We start from the raw sequence: 12,590 nt of genomic DNA, 5'->3' as shown, positions 1-12,590 counted from the left end.
TTAATGCATGTCATTTGGTATCTCTATTTTGTTTTGTCTGTCTTCTGTTCTCTTACAGATACAGCTCGACAAGTATTTTTCATGTTAAAGAAGAGTTTTGCATGTAAATTGTTATGGCGGTGGCAATTGGGCGTATTTGTGTCTTCACATTCACTGTGCAGATTTGCACACTAGCTGTAGAATAAAAGAAATCTGGAGAGGAATAGGGTGGCTATTGGGGAGGAGGAGGCCACAGTACAGGGTGGGCCATTTATATGGATACACCTTAATATGGCCATTTATAAGCATACACCATTTTATGTGAATAGTGAAGTTAACAAACGAAACCACGGCTATTGGTCTGACACTAACCCACATTGGATAGATCCCTCCAAGACTTTTAAACAAAAAATTGATGGTATGGTGTGGTATATGGGGTGTATCCATAGATAAGGTGTATCAATATAAATGGCCCACCCTGTAGTATCCTTTAGTTTTGCAATGTGTAATATTTTATACCTTCCATTCTATGTGTAAATGCATGTATGTTATATTCTCTTTTTCTGTGTTGTCTCTCTTCTTTTCTCTTCCAGATGGAGCTCAAAGTATTTCTTATGTTGATGAAGAGTTGGGGGCATGGGATTTGTTATAACATGTATTTGTTCTTTCTTCTTGCAACTTTCTTACACTTTGTGACTGTTTTTATCCTCTTTTCCAGTATAATATGTAAGCATATATAATCCTGTGCGCATTTCATGTGTAGTATTTTATACCTGTTATTGTATGTGTTAATGTATGTATGTTGGTATCTCTTTTTCTGTGTTGTCTGTCCTCTGTTTTTTTACAGATTCGGGTTTCGACGAGTATTTTTCATGGTGAAGAAGAGTTTGGCATGGGATTTGTTATCACATAACATGTATTTGCTCTGTCTCCTTGCAACTTTTTTTGCACTTTTTGTCTGTTTTTTATTCTCTGTTCCAGTATAATAAGTATGCATATATTAACTTTTTTTTTTTACAGGTCACTGTGTAGTATGTTATATCTGTTATTGTATGTTTTAATGCATGTAAGTTGGTATCTCTTTTTTTGTGTTGTCTCTCTTCTGTTTACTTACAGATGGCGGTCGAGAAGCATTACTCATGTTGAAGAGGAGTTTGGCATCGGATTTGTTATAACATGTTTTTGTTCTTTCTCCTTGCAATTTTCTTACTCTTTCTGTCTGACTTTTTTTTCTCTTTTCCAGTATAATATGTATGCATATATAAACAATCTTTTTTTACAGGCCACGTTGTGTGCATTTCATGTGTAGTATTTTATATCTGTTATTGTATGTTTTAATGCATGTAAGTTGGTATCTCTTTTTTTGTGTTGTCTCTCTTCTGTTTTATTACAGATGGCGGTCGAGAAGCATTACTCATGTTGAAGAGGAGTTTGGCATCGGATTTGTTATAACATGTATTTGTTCTTTCTCCGTGCAACTTTCTTACTCTTTATTTTAGTTTTTTTTCTCTTTTCCAGTATATTATGTATGCATATATGAACAGTCTTTTTTTTTTACAGGCCACTTTTTGCGCATTTCATATGTAGTATTTTATATCTGTCATTATATGTGTTAATGCATGTCATTTGGTATCTCTATTTTGTTTTGTCTGTCTTCTGTTCTCTTACAGATACAGCTCGACAAGTATTTTTCATGTTGAAGAAGAGTTTTGCATGTAAATTGTTATGGCGGTGGCAATTGGGCGTATTTGTGTCTTCACATTCACTGTGCAGATTTGCACACTAGCTGTAAAATAAAAGAAATCTGGAGAGGAATAGGGTGGCTATTGGGGAGGAGGAGGCCACAGTACAGGGTGGGCCATTTATATGGATACACCTTAATATGGCCATTTATAAGCATACACCATTTTATGTGAATAGTGAAGTTAACAAACGAAACCACAGCTATTGGTCTGACACTAACCCACATTGGATAGATCCCTCCAAGACTTTTGAAACAAAAAATTGATGGTATGGTGTGGTATATGGGGTGTATCCATTGATAAGGTGTATCAATATAAATGGCCCACCCTGTAGTATCCTTTAGTTTTGCAATGTGTAATATTTTATACCTTCCATTCTATGTGTAAATGCATGTATGTTATATTCTCTTTTTCTGTGTTGTCTCTCTTCTTTTCTCTTCCAGATGGAGCTCAAAGTATTTCTTATGTTGATGAAGAGTTGGGGGCATGGGATTTGTTATAACATGTATTTGTTCTTTCTTCTTGCAACTTTCTTACACTTTGTGACTGTTTTTATCCTCTTTTCCAGTATAATATGTAAGCATATATAATCCTGTGCGCATTTCATGTGTAGTATTTTATACCTGTTATTGTATGTGTTAATGTATGTATGTTGGTATCTCTTTTTCTGTGTTGTCTGTCCTCTGTTTTTTTACAGATTCGGGATTCGACGAGTATTTTTCATGGTGAAGAAGAGTTTGGCATGGGATTTGTTATCACATAACATGTATTTGCTCTGTCTCCTTGCAACTTTTTTTGCACTTTTTGTCTGTTTTTTTATTCTCTGTTCCAGTATAATAAGTATGCATATATTAACTTTTTTTTTTTTTTTTACAGGTCACTGTGTAGTATGTTATATCTGTTATTGTATGTTTTAATGCATGTAAGTTGGTATCTCTTTTCTTGTGTTGTCTCTCTTCTGTTTACTTACAGATGGCGGTCGAGAAGCATTACTCATGTTGAAGAGGAGTTTGGCATCGGATTTGTTATAACATGTTTTTGTTCTTTCTCCTTGCAATTTTCTTACTCTTTCTGTCTGACTTTTTTTCTCTTTTCCAGTATAATATGTATGCATATATAAACAATCTTTTTTTACAGGCCACGTTGTGTGCATTTCATGTGTAGTATTTTATATCTGTTATTGTATGTTTTAATGCATGTAAGTTGGTATCTCTTTTTTTGTGTTGTCTCTCTTCTGTTTTATTACAGATGGCGGTCGAGAAGCATTACTCATGTTGAAGAGGAGTTTGGCATCGGATTTGTTATAACATGTATTTGTTCTTTCTCCGTGCAACTTTCTTACTCTTTATTTTAGTTTTTTTTCTCTTTTCCAGTATATTATGTATGCATATATGAACAGTCTTTTTTTTTTCAGGCCACTTTTTGCGCATTTCATGTGTAGTATTTTATATCTGTCATTGTATATGTTAATGCATGTCATTTGGTATCTCTTTTTTGTTTTGTCTGTCTTCTGTTCTCTTACAGATACAGTTCGACAAGTATTTTTCATGTTGAAGAAGAGTTTTGCATGTAAATTGTTATGGCGGTGCCAATTGGGCGTATTTGTGTCTTCACATTCACTGTGCAGATTTGCACACTAGCTGTAAAATAAAAGAAATCTGGAGAGGAATAGGGTGGCTATTGGGGAGGAGGAGGCCACAGTACAGGGTGGGCCATTTATATGGATACACCTTAATATGGCCATTTATAAGCATACACCATTTTATGTGAATAGTGAAGTTAACAAACGAAACCACGGCTATTGGTCTGACACTAACCCACATTGGATAGATCCCTCCAAGACTTTTAAACAAAAAATTGATGGTATGGTGTGGTATATGGGGTGTATCCATAGATAAGGTGTATCAATATAAATGGCCCACCCTGTAGTATCCTTTAGTTTTGCAATGTGTAATATTTTATACCTTCCATTCTATGTGTAAATGCATGTATGTTATATTCTCTTTTTCTGTGTTGTCTCTCTTCTTTTCTCTTCCAGATGGAGCTCAAAGTATTTCTTATGTTGATGAAGAGTTGGGGGCATGGGATTTGTTATAACATGTATTTGTTCTTTCTTCTTGCAACTTTCTTACACTTTGTGACTGTTTTTATCCTCTTTTCCAGTATAATATGTAAGCATATATAATCCTGTGCGCATTTCATGTGTAGTATTTTATACCTGTTATTGTATGTGTTAATGTATGTATGTTGGTATCTCTTTTTCTGTGTTGTCTGTCCTCTGTTTTTTTACAGATTCGTGTTTCGACGAGTATTTTTCATGGTGAAGAAGAGTTTGGCATGGGATTTGTTATCACATAACATGTATTTGCTCTGTCTCCTTGCAACTTTTTTTTTTTACAGGTCACTGTGTAGTATGTTATATCTGTTATTGTATGTTTTAATGCATGTAAGTTGGTATCTCTTTTTTTGTGTTGTCTCTCTTCTGTTTACTTACAGATGGCGGTCGAGAAGCATTACTCATGTTGAAGAGGAGTTTGGCATCGGATTTGTTATAACATGTTTTTGTTCTTTCTCCTTGCAATTTTCTTACTCTTTCTGTCTGACTTTTTTTCTCTTTTCCAGTATAATATGTATGCATATATAAACAATCTTTTTTTACAGGCCACGTTGTGTGCATTTCATGTGTAGTATTTTATATCTGTTATTGTATGTTTTAATGCATGTAAGTTGGTATCTCTTTTTTTGTGTTGTCTCTCTTCTGTTTTATTACAGATGGCGGTCGAGAAGCATTACTCATGTTGAAGAGGAGTTTGGCATCGGATTTGTTATAACATGTATTTGTTCTTTCTCCGTGCAACTTTCTTACTCTTTATTTTAGTTTTTTTTCTCTTTTCCAGTATATTATGTATGCATATATGAACAGTCTTTTTTTTTTACAGGCCACTTTTTGCGCATTTCATATGTAGTATTTTATATCTGTCATTGTATGTGTTAATGCATGTCATTTGGTATCTCTATTTTGTTTTGTCTGTCTTCTGTTCTCTTACAGATACAGTTCGACAAGTATTTTTCATGTTGAAGAAGAGTTTTGCATGTAAATTGTTATGGCGGTGGCAATTGGGCGTATTTGTGTCTTCACATTCACTGTGCAGATTTGCACACTAGCTGTAAAATAAAAGAAATCTGGAGAGGAATAGGGTGGCTATTGGGGAGGAGGAGGCCACAGTACAGGGTGGGCCATTTATATGGATACACCTTAATATGGCCATTTATAAGCATACACCATTTTATGTGAATAGTGAAGTTAACAAACGAAACCACGGCTATTGGTCTGACACTAACCCACATTGGATAGATCCCTCCAAGACTTTTAAACAAAAAATTGATGGTATGGTGTGGTATATAGGGTGTATCCATAGATAAGGTGTATCAATATAAATGGCCCACCCTGTAGTATCCTTTAGTTTTGCAATGTGTAATATTTTATACCTTCCATTCTATGTGTAAATGCATGTATGTTATATTCTCTTTTTCTGTGTTGTCTCTCTTCTTTTCTCTTCCAGATGGAGCTCAAAGTATTTCTTATGTTGATGAAGAGTTGGGGGCATGGGATTTGTTATAACATGTATTTGTTCTTTCTTCTTGCAACTTTCTTACACTTTGTGACTGTTTTTATCCTCTTTTCCAGTATAAAATGTAAGCATATATAATCCTGTGCGCATTTCATGTGTAGTATTTTATACCTGTTATTGTATGTGTTAATGTATGTATGTTGGTATCTCTTTTTCTGTGTTGTCTGTCCTCTGTTTTTTTACAGATTCGGGTTTCGACGAGTATTTTTCATGGTGAAGAAGAGTTTGGCATGGGATTTGTTATCACATAACATGTATTTGCTCTGTCTCCTTGCAACTTTTTTTGCACTTTTTGTCTGTTTTTTATTCTCTGTTCCAGTATAATAAGTATGCATATATTAACTTTTTTTTTTTTTTTTTACAGGTCACTGTGTAGTATGTTATATCTGTTATTGTATGTTTTAATGCATGTAAGTTGGTATCTCTTTTTTTGTGTTGTCTCTCTTCTGTTTACTTACAGATGGCGGTCGAGAAGCATTACTCATGTTGAAGAGGAGTTTGGCATCGGATTTGTTATAACATGTTTTTGTTCTTCCTCCCTGCAATTTTCTTACTCTTTCTGTCTGACTTTTTTTTCTCTTTTCCAGTATAATATGTATGCATATATAAACAATCTTTTTTTACAGGCCACGTTGTGTGCATTTCATGTGTAGTATTTTATATCTGTTATTGTATGTTTTAATGCATGTAAGTTGGTATCTCTTTTTTTGTGTTGTCTCTCTTCTGTTTTATTACAGATGGCGGTCGAGAAGCATTACTCATGTTGAAGAGGAGTTTGGCATCAGATTTGTTATAACATGTATTTGTTCTTTCTCCGTGCAACTTTCTTACTCTTTATTTTAGTTTTTTTTCTCTTTTCCAGTATATTATGTATGCATATATGAACAGTCTTTTTTTTTTACAGGCCACTTTTTGCGCATTTCATGTGTAGTATTTTATATCTGTCATTGTATGTGTTAATGCATGTCATTTGGTATCTCTTTTTTGTTTTGTCTGTCTTCTGTTCTCTTACAGATAAAGTTCGACAAGTATTTTTCACGTTGAAGAAGAGTTTTGCATGTAAATTGTTATGGCGGTGGCAATTGGGCGTATTTGTGTCTTCACATTCACTGTGCAGATTTGCACACTAGCTGTAAAATAAAAGAAATCTGGAGAGGAATAGGGTGGCTATTGGGGAGGAGGAGGCCACAGTACAGGGTGGGCCAATTATATGGATACACCTTAATATGGCCATTTATAAGCATACACCATTTTATGTGAATAGTGAAGTTAACAAACGAAACCACGGCTATTGGTCTGACACTAACCCACATTGGATAGATCCCTCCAAGACTTTTAAACAAAAAAATGATGGTATGGTGTGGTATATGGGGTGTATCCATAGATAAGGTGTATCAATATAAATGGCCCACCCTGTAGTATCCTTTAGTTTTGCAATGTGTAATATTTTATACCTTCCATTCTATGTGTAAATGCATGTATGTTATATTCTCTTTTTCTGTGTTGTCTCTCTTCTTTTCTCTTCCAGATGGAGCTCAAAGTATTTCTTATGTTGATGAAGAGTTTGGGGCATGGGATTTGTTATAACATGTATTTGTTCTTTCTTCTTGCAACTTTCTTACACTTTGTGACTGTTTTTATCCTCTTTTCCAGTATAATATGTAAGCATATATAATCCTGTGCGCATTTCATGTGTAGTATTTTATACCTGTTATTGTATGTGTTAATGTATGTATGTTGGTATCTCTTTTTCTGTGTTGTCTGTCCTCTGTTTTTTTACAGATTCGGGTTTCGACGAGTATTTTTCATGGTGAAGAAGAGTTTGGCATGGGATTTGTTATCACATAACATGTATTTGCTCTGTCTCCTTGCAACTTTTTTTGCACTTTTTGTCTGTTTTTTATTCTCTGTTCCAGTATAATAAGTATGCATATATTAACTTTTTTTTTTTTACAGGTCACTGTGTAGTATGTTATATCTGTTATTGTATGTTTTAATGCATGTAAGTTGGTATCTCTTTTTTTGTGTTGTCTCTCTTCTGTTTACTTACAGATGGCGGTCGAGAAGCATTACTCATGTTGAAGAGGAGTTTGGCATCGGATTTGTTATAACATGTTTTTGTTCTTTCTCCTTGCAATTTTCTTACTCTTTCTGTCTGACTTTTTTTTCTCTTTTCCAGTATAATATGTATGCATATATAAACAATCTTTTTTTACAGGCCACGTTGTGTGCATTTCATGTGTAGTATTTTATATCTGTTATTGTATGTTTTAATGCATGTAAGTTGGTATCTCTTTTTTTGTGTTGTCTCTCTTCTGTTTTATTACAGATGGCGGTCGAGAAGCATTACTCATGTTGAAGAGGAGTTTGGCATCGGATTTGTTATAACATGTATTTGTTCTTTCTCCGTGCAACTTTCTTACTCTTTATTTTAGTTTTTTTTCTCTTTTCCAGTATATTATGTATGCATATATGAACAGTCTTTTTTTTTTACAGGCCACTTTTTGCGCATTTCATATGTAGTATTTTATATCTGTCATTGTATGTGTTAATGCATGTCATTTGGTATCTCTATTTTGTTTTGTCTGTCTTCTGTTCTCTTACAGATACAGTTCGACAAGTATTTTTCATGTTGAAGAAGAGTTTTGCATGTAAATTGTTATGGCGGTGGCAATTGGGCGTATTTGTGTCTTCACATTCACTGTGCAGATTTGCACACTAGCTGTAAAATAAAAGAAATCTGGAGAGGAATAGGGTGGCTATTGGGGAGGAGGAGGCCACAGTACAGGGTGGGCCATTTATATGGATACACCTTAATATGGCCATTTATAAGCATACACCATTTTATGTGAATAGTGAAGTTAACAAACGAAACCACGGCTATTGGTCTGACACTAACCCACATTGGATAGATCCCTCCAAGACTTTTAAACAAAAAATTGATGGTATGGTGTGGTATATGGGGTGTATCCATAGATAAGGTGTATCAATATAAATGGCCCACCCTGTAGTATCCTTTAGTTTTGCAATGTGTAATATTTTATACCTTCCATTCTATTTGTAAATGCATGTATGTTATATTCTCTTTTTCTGTGTTGTCTCTCTTCTTTTCTCTTCCAGATGGAGCTCAAAGTATTTCTTATGTTGATGAAGAGTTGGGGGCATGGGATTTGTTATAACATGTATTTGTTCTTTCTTCTTGCAACTTTCTTACACTTTGTGACTGTTTTTATCCTCTTTTCCAGTATAATATGTAAGCATATATAATCCTGTGCGTATTTCTTGTGTAGTATTTTATACCTGTTATTGTATGTGTTAATGTATGTATGTTGGTATCTCTTTTTCTGTGTTGTCTGTCCTCTGTTTTTTTACAGATTCGGGTTTCGACGAGTATTTTTCATGGTGAAGAAGAGTTTGGCATGGGATTTGTTATCACATAACATGTATTTGCTCTGTCTCCTTGCAACTTTTTTTGCACTTTTTGTCTGTTTTTTATTCTCTGTTCCAGTATAATAAGTATGCATATATTAACTTTTTTTTTTTTTACAGGTCACTGTGTAGTATGTTATATCTGTTATTGTATGTTTTAATGCATGTAAGTTGGTATCTCTTTTTTTGTGTTGTCTCTCTTCTGTTTACTTACAGACGGCGGTCGAGAAGCATTACTCATGTTAAAGAGGAGTTTGGCATCGGATTTGTTATAACATGTTTTTGTTCTTTCTCCTTGCAATTTTCTTACTCTTTCTGTCTGACTTTTTTTCTCTTTTCCAGTATAATATGTATGCATATATAAACAATCTTTTTTTACAGGCCACTTTGTGTGCATTTCATGTGTAGTATTTTATATCTGTTATTGTATGTTTTAATGCATGTAAGTTGGTATCTCTTTTTTTGTGTTGTCTCTCTTCTGTTTTCTTACAGATGGCGGTCGAGAAGCATTACTCATGTTGAAGAGGAGTTTGGCATCGGATTTGTTATAACATGTATTTGTTCTTTCTCCGTGCAACTTTCTTACTCTTTATTTTAGTTTTTATTCTCTTTTCCAGTATATTATGTATGCGTATATGAACAGTCTTTTTTTTTACAGGCCACTTTTTGCGCATTTCATGTGTAGTATTTTATATCTGTCATTGTATGTGTTAATGCATGTCATTTGGTATCTCTTTTTTTGTTTTGTCTGTCTTCTGTTCTCTTACAGATACAGTTCGACAAGTATTTTTCATGTTGAAGAAGAGTTTTGCATGTAAATTGTTATGGCGGTGGCAATTGGGCGTATTTGTGTCTTCACATTCACTGTGCAGATTTGCACACTAGCTGTAAAATAAAAGAAATCTGGAGAGGAATAGGGTGGCTATTGGGGAGGAGGAGGCCACAGTACAGGGTGGGCCATTTATATGGATACACCTTAATATGGCCATTTATAAGCATACACCATTTTATGTGAATAGTGAAGTTAACAAACGAAACCACAGCTATTGGTCTGACACTAACCCACATTGGATAGATCCCTCCAAGACTTTTGAAACAAAAAATTGATGGTATGGTGTGGTATATGGGGTGTATCCATTGATAAGGTGTATCAATATAAATGGCCCACCCTGTAGTATCCTTTAGTTTTGCAATGTGTAATATTTTATACCTTCCATTCTATGTGTAAATGCATGTATGTTATATTCTCTTTTTCTGTGTTGTCTCTCTTCTTTTCTCTTCCAGATGGAGCTCAAAGTATTTCTTATGTTGATGAAGAGTTGGGGGCATGGGATTTGTTATAACATGTATTTGTTCTTTCTTCTTGCAACTTTCTTACACTTTGTGACTGTTTTTATCCTCTTTTCCAGTATAATATGTAAGCATATATAATCCTGTGCGCATTTCATGTGTAGTATTTTATACCTGTTATTGTATGTGTTAATGTATGTATGTTGGTATCTCTTTTTCTGTGTTGTCTGTCCTCTGTTTTTTTTACAGATTCGGGTTTCGACGAGTATTTTTCATGGTGAAGAAGAGTTTGGCATGGGATTTGTTATCACATAACATGTATTTGCTCTGTCTCCTTGCAACTTTTTTTGCACTTTTTGTCTGTTTTTTATTCTCTGTTCCAGTATAATAAGTATGCATATATTAACTTTTTTTTTTTACAGGTCACTGTGTAGTATGTTATATCTGTTATTGTATGTTTTAATGCATGTAAGTTGGGATCTCTTTTTTTGTGTTGTCTCTCTTCTGTTTACTTACAGATGGCGGTCGAGAAGCATTACTCATGTTGAAGAGGAGTTTGGCATCGGATTTGTTATAACATGTTTTTGTTCTTTCTCCTTGCAATTTTCTTACTCTTTCTGTCTGACTTTTTTTTCTCTTTTCCAGTATAATATGTATGCATATATAAACAATCTTTTTTTACAGGCCACGTTGTGTGCATTTCATGTGTAGTATTTTATATCTGTTATTGTATGTATTAATGCATGTAAGTTGGTATCTCTTTTTTTGTGTTGTCTCTCTTCTGTTTTATTACAGATGGCGGTCGAGAAGCAATACTCATGTTGAAGAGGAGTTTGGCATCGGATTTGTTATAACATGTATTTGTTCTTTCTCCGTGCAACTTTCTTACTCTTTAGTTTAGTTTTTTTTCTCTTTTCCAGTATATTATGTATGCATATATGAACAGTCTTTTTTTTTTACAGGCCACTTTTTGCGCATTTCATATGTAGTATTTTATATCTGTCATTGTATGTGTTAATGCATGTCATTTGGTATCTCTATTTTGTTTTGTCTGTCTTCTGTTCTCTTACAGATACAGTTCGACAAGTATTTTTCATGTTGAAGAAGAGTTTTGCATGTAAATTGTTATGGCGGTGGCAATTGGGCGTATTTGTGTCTTCACATTCACTGTGCAGATTTGCACACTAGCTGTAAAATAAAAGAAATCTGGAGAGGAATAGGGTGGCTATTGGGGAGGAGGAGGCCACAGTACAGGGTGGGCCATTTATATGGATACACCTTAATATGGCCATTTATAAGCATACACCATTTTATGTGAATAGTGAAGTTAACAAACGAAACCACGGCTATTGGTCTGACACTAACCCACATTGGATAGATCCCTCCAAGACTTTTAAACAAAAAATTGATGGTATGGTGTGGTATATGGGGTGTATCTATAGATAAGGTGTATCAATATAAATGGCCCACCCTGTAGTATCCTTTAGTTTTGCAATGTGTAATATTTTATACCTTCCATTCTATGTGTAAATGCATGTATGTTATATTCTCTTTTTCTGTGTTGTCTCTCTTCTTTTCTCTTCCAGATGGAGCTCAAAGTATTTCTTATGTTGATGAAGAGTTGGGGGCATGGGATTTGTTATAACATGTATTTGTTCTTTCTTCTTGCAACTTTCTTACACTTTGTGACTGTTTTTATCCTCTTTTCCAGTATAATATGTAAGCATATATAATCCTGTGCGCATTTCATGTGTAGTATTTTATACCTGTTATTGTATGTGTTAATGTATGTATGTTGGTATCTCTTTTTCTGTGTTGTCTGTCCTCTGTTTTTTTACAGATTCGGGTTTCGACGAGTATTTTTCATGGTGAAGAAGAGTTTGGCATGGGATTTGTTATCACATAACATGTATTTGCTCTGTCTCCTTGCAACTTTTTTTGCACTTTTTGTCTGTTTTTTATTCTCTGTTCCAGTGTAATAAGTATGCATACATTAACTTTTTTTTTTACAGGTCACTGTGCGCAATTCGTGAGTAGTATGTTATATCTGTTATTGTATGTTTTAATGCATGTAAGTTGGTATCTCTTTTTTTTGTGTTGTCTCTCTTCTGTTTACTTACAGATGGCGGTCGAGAAGCATTACTCATGTTGAAGAGGAGTTTGGCATCGGATTTGTTATAACATGTATTTGTTCTTTCTCCTTGCAATTTTCTTACCCTTTCTGTCTGACTTTTTTTCTCTTTTCCAGTATAATATGTATGCATATATAAACAATCTTTTTTTACAGGCCACTTTGTTTGCATTTCATGTGTAGTATTTTATATCTGTTATTGTATGTTTTAATGCATGTAAGTTGGTATCTCTTTTTTTGTGTTGTCTCTCTTCTGTTGTCTTACAGATGGCGGTCGAGAAGCATTACTCATGTTGAAGAGGAGTTTGGCATCGGATTTGTTATAACATGTATTTGTTCTTTCTCCGTGCAACTTTCTTACTCTTTATTTTAGTTTTTTTTCTCTTT

Source organism: Hyperolius riggenbachi, chromosome 7, assembly GCF_040937935.1.
Source record: "Hyperolius riggenbachi isolate aHypRig1 chromosome 7, aHypRig1.pri, whole genome shotgun sequence".
NCBI classification, from domain to species: Eukaryota; Metazoa; Chordata; class Amphibia; order Anura; family Hyperoliidae; genus Hyperolius; species Hyperolius riggenbachi.
This window is presented reverse-complemented; position numbering follows the sequence as displayed.